The sequence below is a fragment of the Mauremys mutica genome, unplaced genomic scaffold, assembly GCF_020497125.1.
Source record: "Mauremys mutica isolate MM-2020 ecotype Southern unplaced genomic scaffold, ASM2049712v1 001490F_np12_obj, whole genome shotgun sequence".
Classification (NCBI taxonomy): Eukaryota; Metazoa; Chordata; order Testudines; family Geoemydidae; genus Mauremys; species Mauremys mutica.
This window is the reverse complement of record NW_025423217.1, coordinates 17,997-35,619: the sequence shown is the minus strand read 5'-3', so window position 1 is coordinate 35,619 and position 17,623 is coordinate 17,997. Positions and strand designations below refer to the sequence as shown.

The window sequence follows — 17,623 nt, the reverse complement described above, 5'->3', positions numbered from 1 at the left end:
CCCAAGATTGGCATCATCCGGAACAAAGCCATGTGTCCGTAGCAGGAACCAACCCAAAATGTGCTTTCAAAGGAGCTGTCTCCTTCCTTCTGGGGTAAAATCTGCCATTATGGTCATTGATTTTAATTTCCCTTCTCTGAGGGCAGAGATGGGGTTGGAGCTACCTCAGGCTGGGATGTAGAGCCCATGTCCCCATCTGTCAGTCACTCTGGGGACCTGCCTTTGCTTCCAGCTGACAGGCTGCCTCCAGCTTCTCCGGTCGGCTCCTTAGTGTGGGGTGGGGTGGGTGAGTCACTTGACAAGCATAAGTGGCACATAAGAGAGCTACTCTCACCAGCTGCATTGGTGGTATAGTGGTGAGCATAGCTGCTTTCCAAGCAATTGACCTGTGTTCGATTCCCAGCCAATGCAGGGATGTGATGTTTTCCCCCCCGGGAATTGGTTTAATTTCACTCACAATGTATCACTTTAGCAATGGAATGAGAGAATCAATGTCCCAAATCCCAGGAGGTCATTAAACACCCAGTGGAGGAAGAAAGGGGCAGGACTATACAGTGAGCTGTTGTGGAGTCATCCTGGTATTAAAATGTTTTACTGATTTTTAATTTTGTTCCCTTTACTTCCCTTTTAGACTCAGAGCCTTTAAGGTCAGAAGGGACCAGTGTGATCATCTAGTCCGACCTGCTGCACCTTGCAGGCCAAAACACCCCACCCACCCTCTCCTGTAATAGACCCGGGGGAGGGGATCCTGGCTGCGGGCAGAGGCTGCCCTGCTGCAGCAGGAGCTGGCAGCATCAAGCTTCTGCCCCCACAGAAGAGATCAGGGGGCGGAGAAGAGCAGGCTGGGCACCCTCTGGACCGTGGGCCCAGCGCCATGGCACCACTTGCGCCATGGTAAATCCAGTACTGGTGGGAGGGGAGGCAGCTCTGTGCTCTGCCCCTACCCCAGGCAGCACATGGAGGCCCTCTGCTCCCCTCCCCCCAGGGGTGTGCAGAGATGTGCCAGCAGCACTGAGGTGACTCCCTGTCCACTCTGCCTCCATCCGTCCATGCCGCTCCCAGAAATGGCCGGCATGTCCCAGCATCCCCTGGGGTGGGGGAGAGGTGTCTCCATGCACTGCCCCTGCCCCGTGTACCAACTCCGCGGCTCCCATTGGCCAGGAACTGCAGCCAATGGGAGCTCTGGGGGCAGCGCCTGCAGGCAGCGGCACACAGAGACCCCCTGGCCTCGCCCACCTAGGAGCTGCGGCCGCAGGGTTGTGTGTACCGGTCACTTTGGGAGCTGCAGTGCCTGGGGTAAGCGCCACCCCTCCTGCACCTCAACCCCCTCCCCCAGCACAGAGCCAGCACCGCGCACCTAAATTTCCTCCCAGAGCTTTGCTTGTCTTCCTTTCACCTAGAACCGTCCTTCTTCTCCTGGGCTGCAAGTAGCCATCCCTGGGAAGCCAAGAGGCAGGCACAGGATTCTACCTCCCAGCAGCCAATTGCACCTCCCCAGGCTTTGCAGAACGACTGGTGGTGCTCTACTAACCCCACTTAGGCGCACTGAGGCGCTGAGCTTCTGCCCTGCCTTCCTCAGCTCAACTTTCCTCTTTTGCCCCATTCCCGCCTCACTCCCTCCATTGGCAAGTCACACAGAGGAGGCAGCAGGAAGAGCCGGCCTCCGTAGGCCAACCTCCCAGGGCAGAGGAGACCAAACCACAAGGCTTCAAAAGGTGACTGGCCAAGGTCCTCTAGCTTTCCCCTGTTGATGCCAAGGCTTTTTCCCAGCTCATTTCACCACCCTCTATCCTGCAGGGGTTGGGGTTATCACAGGTGTTACCCAAAATTGGGCCAGCTAGTCAGCGTAGGGAGAACTAATGACCCAACAGAGTTTGACAGAAAGCAGCACATTTATTATACTGACAGCTAAGCTCAAAAGAAGAAGCGGGGGGTGGCGGGGGTGTCACACTCACACTTGCATACTCACGCTCCCAGGACAGGCACGGCACTGGAGATGTCTGGATTCTGCAAGGTAAGTGTCCCACAGCACAGCTATGGACGGTGCGATGAAGGTAAGTCTTCCTGAGGCACAATGAAATACAACGCAGAGAACCACTGGCCAGGCGGTCGGGGTAAAGGGCATTCACTGGAGGTACAAGCTTGTGAGTGCTCTCCTGAGCACAGGGCCCTTCCCCTTTTAAGGGCCTGCACCTCATGCCCTGCGACTAGAGATGACTTGGCTGCATCTGGTTGGTCACACTCCACCTTGGGCAGTGTCCATGCTCTGGGTGTGTGATCGCTGCCTAATTAGCGTCCCAGACACCTTGTCTACCTGGGAGATCTTCTGCTCTTCAACCAGCCCATTCATCCCCCGAGCATTCCAGGGGGGAGCGGGACGGGGAAAACCACTTCACAGGCATTCAGAGAGGGGGAGGAGACAAAAGTGGGAGCGGGGGAAGTATAACAGACCTTTTGAGCATAGAAATCACTGCTGCTCCTACAACAGCAGGAGCTGGGAAAAGTAAGCCATTGTGTTTCTGCCTGGTTTCGAACCAGGGACCTTTTGCGTGTTAGGCAAACGTGATAACCACTACACTACAGAAACTCTGCTACAGGATTGTGCCCCTCCCTTCATAAGACCATAAGAATGGCCATACTGGGTCAGACCAAAGGTCCATCCAACCCCACATCCTATCTGCCAACAGTGGCCAATGCCAGGTGCCCCAGAGGGACTGAACCTAACAGATAATGCTCAAGTGATCTCTCTCCTGCCGTCCATCTCCACCCTCTGACAAACAGAGGCTAGGGACACCATTCCTTACCCAGCCTGCCTAATAGCCATTCATGGACTTAACCGCCATTAATTTATCTGCAAAAAGAAAGAGGAGTACTTGTGGAACCTTAGAAACTAACAAATTTATTTGAGCATAAGCTTTCGTGGGCTAAAATCCACTTTATCGAATGCATGCAGTGGAAAATACAGTAGGAAGATATATAAATATACACAGAGAACATGAAAAAATGGGTGTTGCCATACACACTATAACGAGAGTGAGCAGTTAAGGTGAGTTATTATCAGCAGGAGAAAAAAACCTTTTGCAGGCATAATCGGGATGGCCCATTTCCAACAGTTGACAGGAAGGTGTGAGTAACAGTAGGGGGACAAATAAACATGGGGAAATAGCTTTAATTGTGTAATGACCCATCCACTCCCAGTCTTTATTCAAGCCTAATTTAATGGTGTCCAGTTTGCAAAATAATTCCAATTCAGCAGTCTCTCTTCCCCAGGAGCGGAGCGGCCCCTCCATCCCCGCTGGCGGGGAAGGAGCTCTCGGCCGGGCCAGGAGGTGGAGGTGCCCAGCCTTCTGGAAGAGGAAACCTGCTCCCGGCGCAGGCGCCGAGGTGGGAGAGGCACCGGCCAGGCCAAAATGGAGCTGGGCCAGGATGCGGCTGGGCAGGCAGGACCCAGCCCAGGAGCAGAACCGGGCAGGGTGGCTCCAGGGCTTGTGTGGGCAGCAGCGGCCCCAGGAGTCCAGCCCCGATTTCCAGCAGGAGGCATCGCCCTGCCCAGTCAGTGGGGACCTTCCAGCCTTCCCAGGGCAGGAGGTGGAGGATCCCTCTCCCAGCCCCAGAAGCTCGGCCCGCTCCCCATGGGACAGCAGCAGCGCCTGGGACTCAGACAGCAGCGAGGCCGACAGACGCTTCTGCTTTGTTCCAGGTGAGGAGCCAGACTGGGCTCAGGGAGGGATGAGGAGGGGGCTGTGAACACCCCAGGCCCAGGCCCTCGAGCAGTGCTATGGGGGCCGGTCTCCAGCTCAGGTGTCTGGCCTGAGCCACTGAACCCCAGTGACACTAGATGCTGCCACTTTAATCCTTGGTGCTCCATTGGGCGGGGGGTGGGAGGCACCTCCCAGGGAGTCCAGGACAGTGGGGGGGGGGTCTCTTTGCTATGGACTCCTGGAGGAGTTGGGGGCTGACGACACTGAGGCTACTTGGAATCAAATACATTTGAGATACAAGTACATAGCCCATATTCATAACTTCAAATACAAAAATGGTGCACACATACAGCCAGCATCATTATAACCAGCCAATCATAACCTTGTCCTAGACACCTCACACGCCAACCTTTGCACAATATTTGCTGCACATATATAACAGTGGTGGCAACAATGATCTCTACGGTCCCAGTTCATATTGATAACATCACAGCAGGCTACAGAGAAGTGGGAGGGAGGCGTCTTCCAGCCGGCGTGTCTCGTCCGTTTCTCCCTTGCCGCTTGGGCCGAGGTGGGAAGGGAGCGAAACGTGCCCGGCTGAAGGTTTTGCACTTGGCCTTGAAGATTAAGCCTGACCCCCCGGCATGGCTAGGTCGGGGTTGTCCTGGGGTCTGTGGGGGGAGGGCTCAGCTGGGAGAAGGGGCAGATGAGGGGATTTTGTCTCTGATAGATAAGGGCTTTGTCAGCGGGAAGCTGTAGGTCACAGGCTGGGGGTGACAGTGGGGTTTGAGCTGGGGCAGCAGCAGCAGGGGAGCAACGTGTGTGTGTGTGTGGGGGGGGTTCACTTGGTAAAAATGAACCTGCCAAGCCGCTCCCTCTGCTGGAGCAAACGCCTCTCATTTATCTCCTCAGCTCCCCTCCGTGAAAATCTCCACCCCTCCCCTGGCGCTGAGAGACCCCTCACTCCCATGGAGATCTGTAATTGTTCTAACTCTTCCTTGGCCTTGTCCAAAGAGTTTTTCCAGAAAAATGATCAAGGACATTTCAAATGAGAAAAACAAAACAAACCAGAGAAAGCCCCACCACACCCAGTTTGGGGCTGAATTTTTCTACTGTAATTTGGAGACAATAAAACTCACCCCTCTGTTGGCCAGAAACCAAAGCTAGACCTCCTCTACTGTAGCTGTGACTTCTGCGACCAAACCACCAATGCGCTGACTCGTCTTGTGAGACATTTCTCTGCACTGCTGCTAATCCAGTTACTGACTCCAGGAAACATTTTCCTTAGCCTGGCTCCATGTGTCACTGGTTTCTATAGCAAAAGCCAGTCCCTGGCCCTGTGGTCCAGACATCCTCATTCACATCAAGCTTCAAGTTGAGAATCTTTTCCCCTTCCCGCTCTGTGGGAGGGGAGACTTTTAAACGCGCTCTCTGTGCGACTGCACATGGCTAAGCAAAAAGAACAAACCCAAATCCCCCCTGTGCTTTGGGAGCCAGGTTTGCGGTGGGAATCCTGTAGTTCAGATGAGTTCACGCCTGGGCATTGTGATTCTTTACCAGTTTCTCTGGCATTGGGGTAGTTTTGTGCTCACAGCTGTGATGGCCGAGTGGTTAAGGCGTTGGAGTTGAAATCCACTAGGGTTCCCCTGCGCAGGTTCAAATCCTGCTCACAGTGAGGCTGGAGTTTTAGCCAGTCCCTCACCCGGGCAATACCTCTGTACAACCCCCTGAGACACTCTCAATTCTCTCCCCACCCCAAGTAAATCCTGTTCTGCTCCTTTCATAGAGATCTCTGGGACACCCCCTCACACTGTGTCCCTGAGGGGTCAGGCAAACTCTCAGCACTTGTAGCCTCTGCCACTCACCTGGTGCCCCATAGATCAGCCATAGCCCTGGTTCTGCTCCTCTCTCTAGGGTGTAAAAGGAGCCGAGTCAGTGACTCCATGGGAGCTACGGGGCTGCAGAACCAACAGAGAAAAAATAGGTGCTCAGCGCCCACTGGCAGCCAGCTCCCCCCCCCCCCACTACAGGCCTTGCTGACAAGCTCCTCCTCTTCCCCTTCAGCACCTCCCACCTGCCAGTGATCAGCTGTTCAGTGGGGTGCAGGAGGCGCTGGGCAGGGAGGGGGAGGAGCAGGGATGGGAAGAGGTCGGGGCGGGAGAGGAATGGGGCAGGAAGGTGCAGGGTGGGAAGAGATGGGACAGGGGTGGGGGCTTGGGGTAAGGGGGGGAGTGGGGGCAGGGCCTGGGGAGGAAAGGGGGGGATTTGTTCTGGGCCGACCCTGAAGGGAAGCACTGACTATCACAGTGACAATACAACTGACCAGCCTTGCGGGGGAGGCTGAGGGAGATCCGCACTCACCAGGTCTCTTCTCTCCCCCACGGTGAGCCAGACACTGCTCTCTCCTGGCTCTCACTCTAGCAGCTGGACGCCAAGGAGCCATTTCCCCACAGGAAGTGCATTGAGTGCCCCTGTGGTGCTGGGGGGCTGGCGCTGCTGCTGCCTGTGGGGCTGGCAGGGGGGCTGATGTCTGCACAGACTCTCAGCTGCCAGGCCGGAGGGGGCACTTGGGACCTTACCAGACTGGCTCAGTGAAGACGGGGGGTTGACAGAGCAATACAGACGCTCTCCAGAGCAGGGAGCAGCATCCGCCCATGCAGCCAGGCAATGAGCATTTCCCACAGCCTGGAGCCAAGGGGGAGGCGGCAGCTGCTGTTCCAGCTCCTCGGGGACAGGCCCTGTCAGCCAACAGCCACTTCTTACTCCCCACAGCTAAGGGCGTCGGGTTCCTCCGGTGGGGGTGTGGAGCAGCCGTTCGTTTTCCTGTTCGCACTCCTCTGCGGTGTGAAAATCGGGGAGGGGAGGGAGAAGGCCTACGTCCCTCCCGACATGACGCCCAGTGGGGGAAGGCAGGACAACAGGGTGGGGGCGGCAAGTGGTGGCCAGACTCTCACTGCCAGGGTCTAGTCTAGCTCAGGGTCCAGCTCAACTTCCTCCCCGCGCCACTGGCCCCCAGTCCCCTTCCACCACCAGGTCAGCCCGGGCACTAGGGCAGGAACGGGGTGAGGCAGCAAGTCAAGCTGAGCAAGGCAGGCAAAAGCGAGTCTTGTCTTCATGGGCTGCTCACAATGACGTCCTTTTTGTGTGCAGCTGCTGCAAAAACCTCCAGGGCAGAGAAGCAACAGGCCAAATTACAGCTATACACTTGCCAAAGTAGCTCAGTTGGGAGAGCGTTAGACTGAAAATCTAAAGGTCCCTGGTTCAATCCCAGTTTGGGCAGCTTCTTTCATCCCTCTTTGTGCAGAGGCAATTTGTTCTCTAGAATCATAGGAGTCCCTGCACCCAAGGTGAATAGGGCTGTCCTGGGGCAAAGCAGTTCTGGGGGGTCCCTTCTGTTTTTAAAAAAGAGTTGCAATACTGTATTCTCATGGGGCCCCTGTGGGGCCTGGGGCAAATTGCCCCACTTGCCCCCCCTCTGGGTAGCAGTGAAGGTGAGTCTCTGATCTTGGGCTCTGCAGTAGGAAAACATAGAATGGGCTTCTGCCCCTAGATGGCCCACCTGACTTTTAACAAGGAGAGATGGGAGCTGTCATTCCCAACATGGCAGGAAGAGAGCAAGGCAGGGTGACCCTCAGGAATGGTGCCAGAGGGCTGCTGGGCAGTGACAGGCAGGGATTGGGAATGAAAACTCTGCACAGCTGAGCAAGGGCACTACCAGGGAAGGGGCATCTGTGAAAATGGCCCTGTGGAAGGGATTTGGGGGCCCAGGAGGAGGTGCTTGATGTTCAGTGCCTTGGAGCAGCAGGACTTGGCCATGGTGGGTGTTCAGGAAATGCCCATTAACAACTCTAGGGTAGCTCAATAGGCAGAGGGTGATTGGAGGAAGGGCCTCCTGGCCAGGGAAGAATGATGGGGTTGGAGTCTTGTTCTTCACATTCGCGGTGCGAGTACAGAAGGTGGTGGAGCTCTGACCGGGGGGGCATTACTGGTGGGCTTTGTGCTCTGTGGCACTGGTTACTGCTATATTAGTGTGTATGGTCCCCAGTTAAGGCATGAGAGGGAAGATCAAAGGCTCCCTTCCTCTGGACTGCATGATGTTTGTTGTTGGGGAGGGATGGGATTTTAATTGTGTCAGCCGGCCTGAGCACCGCTGGTCCTGTTTTCCCAACCGTCAGAGGAAACATTTTTACAATGAGCACTACCTGGCACAGGTCTGTGGTGAAGTCAGCTTAGAGGAGCTCACTCCAGCCACAGAGGGGGTTCACCTTTCTGCGGGGACAGACCAGGACTCGCACTGACCGGATTTATGTTTAGCTTCTGTGTCTTTAGCATGTTGCTTCTCAGATTCTTTCTTGGCCTGACTTGTTACACTTTGACACTTAACAGGCCAGAGTTTGTGCACCTCCCTATTATCCTCACTAGGATCTGATTTCCAAATTTTGAGGAATGACTTTTTGCCTCTAACAGCATCCATTACTCTGCCGTTTACCTAGAGTGGCGTTCTGCTGGTCCTCCTATTGTCGTTTCTGATTTAGGGCAAACGTTTCATCTGAGCCTCCAATTGCGGTGTTTTTAAATGGTCTGCATGCTGCTTGCAGGCACCTAACACTTGTGACAGCAGCTCCTTTTAATTCCATTCTAACCATCTGTACTTATGCCGATAGGTCGACTTTAGGGGTTTAACTTTGAGCGGTAGCTGAGAAGATGGTAAATCGGACAGAAACCCGTTCGACAAACCTCTTTATTTCCTTGTTATTTCCTGACTTCTTCATTCATCGCCTTTTATTTATTTCCTGGCTGAGGCGGCGGCCTGCCAGGGAGCTCCCCGGCACCTCTGGCTGCCTGGGCTGAAGGCAAGAGGCAGGCCTGGGCGTGGCGAGGGCCTCCTGTCCCGTAATGAGGCTGCACTGCTTCCTGGTCCCCTTTTCCCACCCACACTGGCAGGCAGCTGCTGCGGGAGAACACGAGGGAGGCTCTCGGGGCGTCAGACAGCGCTGTGAGTGTGGCTGTCAGGGGAAAGAGCCTTCTTCTCTAAAGATGGCCAGCAGAAAGGTGGTGCTCAGCTCTGTAAGCGACCTGCCCAGTAGCCTCGCTGCCAGGGGATGCAGGCATAGGACATATGGTGACACATTTCCTGATAGGGCCAGGCATCAAGGTGGAAGGTGCTGATATTCCATTTGTCCCACTGCCCCGTGCGTAGTGCAGTGCCCTGCACCTTCTCTTGTACGGGCCTGCCACACCTGTTCCAATTAGTGTTCCAGACTTCCCACTATTGTGGGCCCAGGAAGGTTGGGTCCAGGTTGTCTAGTACAGGGGGGAGGGGCTTACTCCATTACTTCTAGGTTATTTCCATAGGCAATGTAACACAAGTATACTTAGCAATACACCAGCCGCTGTAATAATCCACAGCAACACCGAGAGACCTGAGCACTGCAGCATGGTCCAACATCCCGGCCACCACCAAAACACCTCCTCTCCTCCTTCGACGGGATCAAGCTCTTAACATGTCCAGTTGCTGGCAGTTGCAATATGCTGCCGCTGCAGGTTTTCGTGCTTTTGTCCATATCATAAGTCCATTGAATGTCCACAGAGAAATGGGTTATTGTCCAAACCAACTTCACCACATGGTGTGGAATCAGGCTGTATGCGCTGGTTTGATTATTCACAGCAGTAAGATTCACAGATCTATCTGTGCGCTAAAGCCCAGAGAACAGCATGTAGTGTGGAATTTTGTTAGGGGCTGGTGTAATTATGCCCCCGGTAATATGTACATTTCCAGCAAAACACCTCAGACACAGTACACCCAATTGTCCACCCCTTGCCACGGGCCATTGGGTGTGCTCCTCCACGGCCATCAGGGAGGGGCACATTCAAACATCTTCCCTGGATTTACACCATTTTACACACCCCTCCATTGATTCCCAGCGAGCAAATCCCCTTCTCATTATTCCCATAGGGCTTGTGGGGCCCACCTTAGCTGCCGATTCACTTCCAGATACCACGGTAACTATTACACAGGTACTGGCCTCCTAGTTGAGCATTTTGAATTTCCACACACATCTTCCCCCAAGTCAGCCTTTTGAAGCCATCCCCACCCACGTCATGAGGTTTTCTGTTCATTGAAACACAACAATGCTAACAACAAGACAAACACCACAGACAAACAACACAAAGCATAGATTCATGGTATTCTGGGTTAGTCTTTTGCTCGCACCAGCTTGCTTGTAAAGTGTCTGAAAAACAAAAGAAACAATTTCCACACACACCCCCGATGGGGACAGATTAGTGCTTAATAATACCACTTCCTTTTACAAATGTCCTTGCTAATTGCAGGAAAAACAGAAGAATTACCTCCAGGCTGTCCTTATTTTGTTCTATAGTCAGACAGTGAATTACCCCACTTGCTGGTCATTTATGAAATTCATGAGGTGGTGTGCCTCAGTTTCCCCTCTTGTACAACAGACCCAGTTTGCAATAGTTTCTCTGCTGTACCAAGCTTTAAGTTTATCCTCAGGTAATAGCTGTGAGACAGATTTAGATTTAGCTTTAGCACTGTACATACACACACACACTCCTTAGGGTTAACCTGTCCCCCTTATTTTCAGGCTTGACTTGTTCTTTCATCTCCCTTTTCTGGAGGGCCACAATCTGAGTCTTCCAGTAGCTTGTTTGCTGACCAGATGTATTTATTATTTGCAGCTCCTTTGTGCTGCCACTGATGGGCAGCTCTCTCCTTCTCCCATCAGCTAGGTCATTTGCATTCACACAGGCTTTCGGGCTTGGCTTTTGGATCCAAAGCCATCAGCAGCTCAGAGACTGTCTTAAAAGGGACACAATCAACTTCCTCCCGAGTTCTGATTACTTTCCACTTTCATCTTCTGCTTCAAAACACACAGATCTGAAAAAGAAACCACAACCTATTGTGGCTCCCTTTGGAGCCCTAATAGGGTTTGAATTACCGGTATATACACACAGAACATGAAAAATTGGGTGTTGCCATACACACCATAACGAGAGTGATCAGTTAAGGTGAGCTATTATCAGCAGGAAAAAAAACCCTTTTGTAGTGGCTTTCATGGCCTTTGAGAAAGCAAGACAGAGCCTTGGAAGACCTAGCAGGGTTTGTGGCCCAGGAATTGTTCTCAGATTCCACTGAGACTTCAACTCAGATTGCAGGATTCAAAGTCCTGAGCGCTGGCCCTTACACCATGGGACCAGCAGAGCACTTGTTGATTACTGTAGACTTCCAGCAGGGAGGACTCTGTGGGCATGGGCGGCTCTAGGCATTTTGCCGCCCCAAGCACGGCAGGCAGGTTGCCTTCGGTGGCTTGCCTGCGGGAGGTCCGCCGAAGTCACAGGACCAGCGGACCCTTCACAGGCAGGCCACCGAAGGCAGCCTGCCTGCCACCCTCGCGGTGACTGGCAGAGCACCCCCCGCGGCTTGCTGTCCCAAGCATGCGCTTGGCGTGTTGGGGTCTGGAGCCACCCCTGTCTGTGGGGACAATTTTTTCTGGCAGGGAGGACTCAGTGGGAACATGCCTCTGTGACCAGCCTGCATTTGCTCAAAAAGTCAGCACACGGCACTTTGCTGCAGGCCCAGAGGCCTTTCTTCCTCCAGACTGTGAGGCCAGTGGACAGGTGAGGAAGTAGCACCTTCAGTCCCAGGAAGTAAAGGGCCCTTCCTGGGAAAGGCCATGTCCTGAAAAGGAAAAACTAAAGTCAAGGAGAGTCCTCCTGAAACTCTTTGGGGATGTCACAGGGGGAAAGTGTTTCTTTGGGTATGGCTACACTGGCGAGTTGCAGCGCTGGAAAGCCTCCACCAGCGCTGCAATTAGTAAGTGGCCACACCTGCAGGGCACTTCCAGCGCTGCAACTCCCTGGCTGCAGCGCTGGCCGTACACCTCACTCAGCATGGGGAATAAGGATTCCAGCGCTGGTGCTGCAGCGCTGGTCATCAAGTGTGGCCACACACCAGCGCTGTGATTGGCCTCCAGGGTATAAGATGTATCCCAGAATGCTTTTATAAATTACTCTCTCTGTTTTGTTATGAACGAGCTCCGCCCGGAGCTCCGTTGCCGCTGCTGCTTATCTAAAAAACAAACAGAGCTCCTGTTTGCTGTGATCATCTGTACCTGGCTGTAAACAATCAAATGAGAGGCAGGCAGGGAGAATGAATGAAACAGCGGGGAGTTGTGTTGGCTGCAGGCTGTTTGCAATTAAGAGTTAAGACTAAGGGGTCCGAAACATGTTCTGATTTTTCAAGGCAGGAAGCTAAACACACAGTGTTGGCTCCAAAAATCCCCCCTCTCTTTCTCCCCACGCTCCCTGTCACACTAGACCCCACCCCACCCCCCCTCTTTTGAAAAGCACATTGCCACCACTTGAATGCTGGGATAGCTGCCCATAATGCATCACTCCCAACAGCGCTGCTAATGCTGCAAATGTGGCCACACACCAGCGCTGGTAGCTGTGAGTGTGGCCACACACCAGCTCTGGCCCTGCACAACCAGTGCTGCAACTACCAGCGCTGCAGATTGGTAAGTATAGCCATACCCTTTGCCTGACCAGGGACTTGAACCCTGGACCCTCAGATTAAAAGTCTGATGCTCTGCCAACTGAGCTAGCCAGGCTCACATTTGAAAAAAGGCAAATTTTCTGCAGAAGAGAAACCAGTCAAGAAAAATGAGGGCGGGAAACAATACAGAAAACCTGCTACTCTCGCTCTCTTAGCAGTCCTAGCCCCAGCCTGCTCCTCCATCTGGCGCCCTGAGACATTATTCTGTTTTTAGTTAAATATCAAATCCAGGAGAAAACACAATTATACAAAGCAAAACGAAATCACAAACAGAAATGTCATTGGAAATACAGAAATAAAAAAGGGAAATGCAATCCCCATCACTTTATCATGTCTGGGCCATTCCTGTATCGAGAGCACCCCCTAAGGTCCCTGTATGCTTACGAGAAACCTGGAGGAACTCATGCCACAGCCTGAACATGAAACTCAACTGCTCCCAGGTCCTGCAGTAAAACCCTTTCCCTGCTGTGACGTTGCATTCCACAGGATTTTATGAAAATATGCTAATGAGTGTGAATATAAAGTGACTGGACTATGCTTCATGCAAAAGGTCTCTTGTAAGGTATCATTACAAAGCTTATAATCTACTGTGTGTGTTCATCCTATTTGTATGAACCGATCATTCCTGTATCTGAAACTAGAAATATGAACTATAACTCTGAGGTCCTGTTGTAATGATGCAAAGTGTCGGGCATTAATAGTGGTTTGGACTCTTGATGGCTCCCATTAACCAGGACAATTGACTGGAGATGGCTCTGTCCTGCACCATCTGTGAGTCAGGCCAGGAAGAATGAAGGCTTGGGGGTCTCACAGGATATGTGACCATGTCACCTGGTACAGGAATCCATCTTAAACCTGGGGCTCTTCCTCAGGAGAGAGACAAAAGATTCCTGCCTTGTACCAAAGCTGTATAAGGGGGTGGAACTGAACAAACATGGCTGCAGTCATGAGACATCCCCTAGCTACCACCTGAGCTGGAACAAGGGCTATACCAGGTGAAAAGATTGGGCCCAGACAAGAAATAAGTCTAGTCTTTGCCTCTCAGTCTGTGCAGATGGGACCTTTCCCTCCAGTGCTGGAGGATTTGCCCTTCTCATCTACCCTTGTCCCAAGCAGCACAGCAGGTGGGAATCTTAAATGTACTGAGGAGACTTAGGAGCAGAAACTCCCCCAGACCTTCCATGCAATTGGCACTTGCCCCTCACTGAGCAGGACTGAAACTCCTGCAGGGAGATTGCTGGGCCCCATCCGCTCTGGGCATGAGCAAAGCAACAGGGTGAAAAGAACCTGGAGACGCTGGGGATTGAACCCAGGGCCTCATACGTGCAAAGCATGTGCTCTACCACTGAGCTACATCCCCAGATGGGTCATGTGTGCTATAGGTTACACTCAGAGCCCTCCTGTTTCCAGAGCACCTAGTGGCCTAAAAGCAGCATGAGGGACACATTCCCTGCTCTGAGGCCAAACCTGCTGTCCTGGAGGCTGCTGGTTCTTAGGGGTCACTTTGCAGCAGGGCCAGATTCGATGTGTGGGGCAGAGAGAGTGGGTGCCCTGGACTCAGGGTGCAGAGATACACTTAGCCCTCTCCCCTGCATTGGGTGGGGGGTGCTGCCACCCCGTGCTGGAAGATAATGGGAGGGGAGGGGCGCTGTGAGTCACTCAACACCTGACCCTGGTGGCAGAAGTGCTGTGGGGAGCTCCAGTGTTTCTAGGATCTGCTCTTTCCACCTGCCTGTAAAGTCCAGCTTTCCCCAGCACATTCACTGCGGTGCAATTGGGTCACTGTTTCCATGGCTGAACAGCAAAGAATCACTCCCAGTTTCCCTTCTAGCTGCAGCAGGATTAGCCTGTGTCAGTGGTTAATGAGGTGGATCTAGTTGTAGATTGTTATTCATTCCCCACCTTGACAATTCACACCGTCCCTTTCCCATGCAGATTCCCAGCACCTCGGTGATCCTGGTAGTAGGGGTTGGGGCCTGAGATTTTCAGGGTTCTTTCCCCCTCCACCTGGTGTGAACTCAGCTTTTCCCCCATCCCAGACAATCCATGAAATAACAACAGGGGCATAAAGAAAGAGGGGAGGGAACATCTCACGGCCAGGGCTGGATGTGCCCAGGGTCCCCGGCTTGTCCATTGTTTCCATGGAATTTGGCCCCCTGCTTTGCACAAGGGACAGAGAAAGATCTTGCTGTTCCTGTGTCTGTGCAAGGAAAATTGTGCGTCTGTATGAAAGAGAGGAGGGAAATGGCCCCATGATGGGACAATATCCTCAGGATTAAGACCTAAGGGCTCAGGCTGAGAACTGATATAACTCCACTCATCTGGGATTTAACAAATTGTCTTTCATGGAGCAGGGCCAGTTCCAGTGTTTTTGGCACCCCAAGCGGAAAAAAAAATTGAAAAAGCTGCAATCAATGGCAGCTCCACCACTGCCACTTTTGGTGGCAAGTCCTTCCCTCTGAGAGGGACTGAGAGGGCCGAATTTCCGCTGAAGCCTCCCCTTTCCATTGGCCGCCCCAGGAACCTGCTTGCTGTGCTGGTGCCTGGAGCCAGCCCTGCCATGGAGACACTGGGAAGATGGGGGAATCAGGAAAATAACATGGATTTATTTACATTGCAAGCGAAGAAAAAACAAAGCTTTCTTGATTTAAGGTCACTTTTCCCTGACTGGGAATTGAACCCAGGCTTTAGCAATGAAAGTGCCAAATCCTAACCCATAGACCAGGGATGGGCAAACTATAGCCTGCGGGCCAGCTCCGGCCCTTCAGGGCTTTGGATCCGGCCCGCGGGATTACCCCTGGTGGTGCTGCGGGCCTGGCGCTGCTCTCAGAAGCAGCCCCCGGGCCGGGAGGCAAAGGGCTCCATGTGCGCACGCAGAGCCCTCTGCCCCCCACCCCCCCCCGGGGCCGCAGCACTTCCTGGAGTGGCGTGGGGACAGGGCAGGCATGCAGGGAGCCTGCCCTGGCCCTGGTGTGCGCCACTGCCATCCCGGAGCCACTTTAGGTAAGCGGCACCGGGCTGGAGCTCAAACGCTTCCTGCCCCCCACCCCCCAACTTCCTGCCCTAAACCCTCTGCCTGTACCTCGCACCCCTCCTGCACCCAACTCCCTGCCCTGAGCCCCTTTCTGCACTCCTGTGCATTCCAACCACTTGCCCTGAGCTCCCTGCTGCACCTGCAGCCCGTGCACCCCAACTCCCTGCCCTGAGCCCCATCCTGCACTCCGCACCCCTCCTGTACCCCAACCCCCTTCCCTGAGCCCCCTCTTACACTCTGCACCCCTTCTCTGCCCCAATCCCTTGTCCTGAGCCCCTTCCTCCACATCCCACACTCCACCCCCCCTGCCCCGGCCCTGCATACAATTTCCTCACCCATATGTGGCCCCCGCCCCAAAAAGTTTGCCCACCCCTGCCCTAGACCACCAGGGAAGAGAGGATGTTGCTTTTCTTCTCACTTATGCTACACTTTCTTGGGCTACTTTCTAGCCACTTTCTGAAATTGCTCCATTGTCCATTCCCTGAGGGGCTAGGAGCAGAGTGCAGGACCCCCTGTGCTCAGGGTCACAACCTCAGCCCAACCCAAGTCACTGAAACAAACTCAAATGATGCTCCCTCCAGCAGGATCACAGAGACACACAAACAAACCCCATGAGGAACAATCCTCCTCTGCCTTCATTTACCCCATCGCAACCCTCTCAGCAGCCTGATCTTGCGGGAAGGACTGAGCTGATAGGAGCTCAGGCATAGAGACCAAGGGAGGGGTGTTGCTCCCTCTCGCTGTGAGCTGATCACATTCTGACTCCGTGTAATGGGGCTCTGAGCTTTGCCATCTTGTGAGTTCTGAGTGCTGAGCCCCCCGGACCCTTCTGCTGGGAGCATGGGGATTGCACAACAGCTGCAAGCCCTTTTCCCGTCTCCTTGTCCTCCTCGGCTTCCCCAGACCTTCCCCACAAATGGTTCTATCAGGCGCTGGAGGGATCTAAGGACCTGCAGGTTTCCCTCACCCACCTCTTAAGGCAAACAGTGATTCCCTTCTCTGACACTCCTGGGCCTGGGCTTCTTTTGAGTTTTTCCCCAGGGGACCTGATTCCCTGTGAAAATGTGTGTGTGGCATGTGAGGAACTCAGACTCAGACTCTCCCCCACTAGATGAGTCCAACAGCACCTCCCCTTGGTGGGAGAATCCTAAATTCCACCCTCCAACCCTGGTTACTCTGACCAGCTGATGGCAACAGCATGCTAAATCAACCCCAGCTCTCTGGGCTAGAAAGCAGCATCTAACCAGCCTTGTGACAGCTCCGGTTTGCTCGCTGGAGACATAACAAACCAGGAAAAAAGGCAAATGTCAGACAGGGAACCTCAGCTCACAAATAAACACCCTCAGGCTCCTTCTACACTGTGACTGGGCAGTTGACTGACTTTAAATCTAGCTTGCTCAGTTGGTAGAGCATGATGGTCTTTCAGGGTGTGAAAAACCCCAAAATCAGTATAATTAAGCTGACCTAAGCCGTGGTTAGATAGTGCTAAATGAAAGGAAAGATTGTTCTGTCAATGTAGCTATTACAGGGACGGAAAACCCCTCCAGTCACTGTAGCAGCTGTCTACTCCACAGTGCTAGAGCAGTGTCACAGCAGCATTTTAAGTGTAGCCAGCCTCACAGTGAGACCAAATCCAGCTCTGCGGACACTCAGGCACTAGCAACATACTAATGCCTCCATAGTTGGCAGGATTCAAACCTGTGTGGGGAGACCCCAATGGATTTTTAGTCTATCACCTTAACCACTCAGGCACAAGTACTTAATGTACAGTTACTTCACTACACCATGATTCTGTTCTCACAGAATTGTCACTTCAAATTGCTCAGACCAGCTTCCCCAGCACACTCCTGGCTGCATTAGTGTAAGTGTGTCCATGGCTGAACAGCAAGAGTTCCTGCCCATTTCCCTTCCAGCTGGACCAGGATGAGAGTGTGTTTTTGGTTAATGACATTGCTATAGGTTGTTGTTCATTCCCCACACTGACAATTCAGACAGTCCCTTTCCTATTCGAATCTCCACCATATCACTCCAACAGCCGGGGTCAGGATTTCTCTGGGCAAGGAAATGTTTCAGGGGGTTGGTGCATGAACTCAGCCTTGCATTCCATCCCTGATATTTCATAGACTAACAACAGCAGCATAAAGAGCTGAGCCAATATCTCACTGTCAGAGGTGAAGGTGGCCATGTCCCCTCTGTCTGACCATCGCCATTGCAGGAGAGAAGGTTTCAATGGAATCGAATGCCCTGGCTCAGCAAGAGACACAGGGAGGTTTTGCTGTTCATGGATCTGTGCAAAGGAAATTGTGTCTCTGT

The 17,623-nt window shown here is 53.2% G+C and overlaps 4 non-coding genes across 4 annotated transcripts; 1 reads left to right on the top strand and 3 right to left on the bottom strand.

Moving 5' to 3' along the window:
- Positions 1-2,514: 2,514 nt before the first annotated feature.
- On the bottom strand, positions 2,515-2,587 carry TRNAV-AAC. Its single transcript has one exon. It is a non-coding gene; the product is annotated as a tRNA-Val (tRNA).
- Positions 2,588-5,294: 2,707 nt separating this feature from the next.
- TRNAS-UGA lies at positions 5,295-5,376 on the top strand. The gene has a single exon. It is a non-coding gene; the product is annotated as a tRNA-Ser (tRNA).
- Positions 5,377-12,258: 6,882 nt separating this feature from the next.
- Positions 12,259-12,331, bottom strand: TRNAK-UUU. Its single transcript has one exon. It is a non-coding gene; the product is annotated as a tRNA-Lys (tRNA).
- Positions 12,332-13,564: 1,233 nt separating this feature from the next.
- On the bottom strand, positions 13,565-13,636 carry TRNAA-UGC. The gene has a single exon. It is a non-coding gene; the product is annotated as a tRNA-Ala (tRNA).
- Between the last annotated feature and the right edge of the window lie 3,987 nt (positions 13,637-17,623).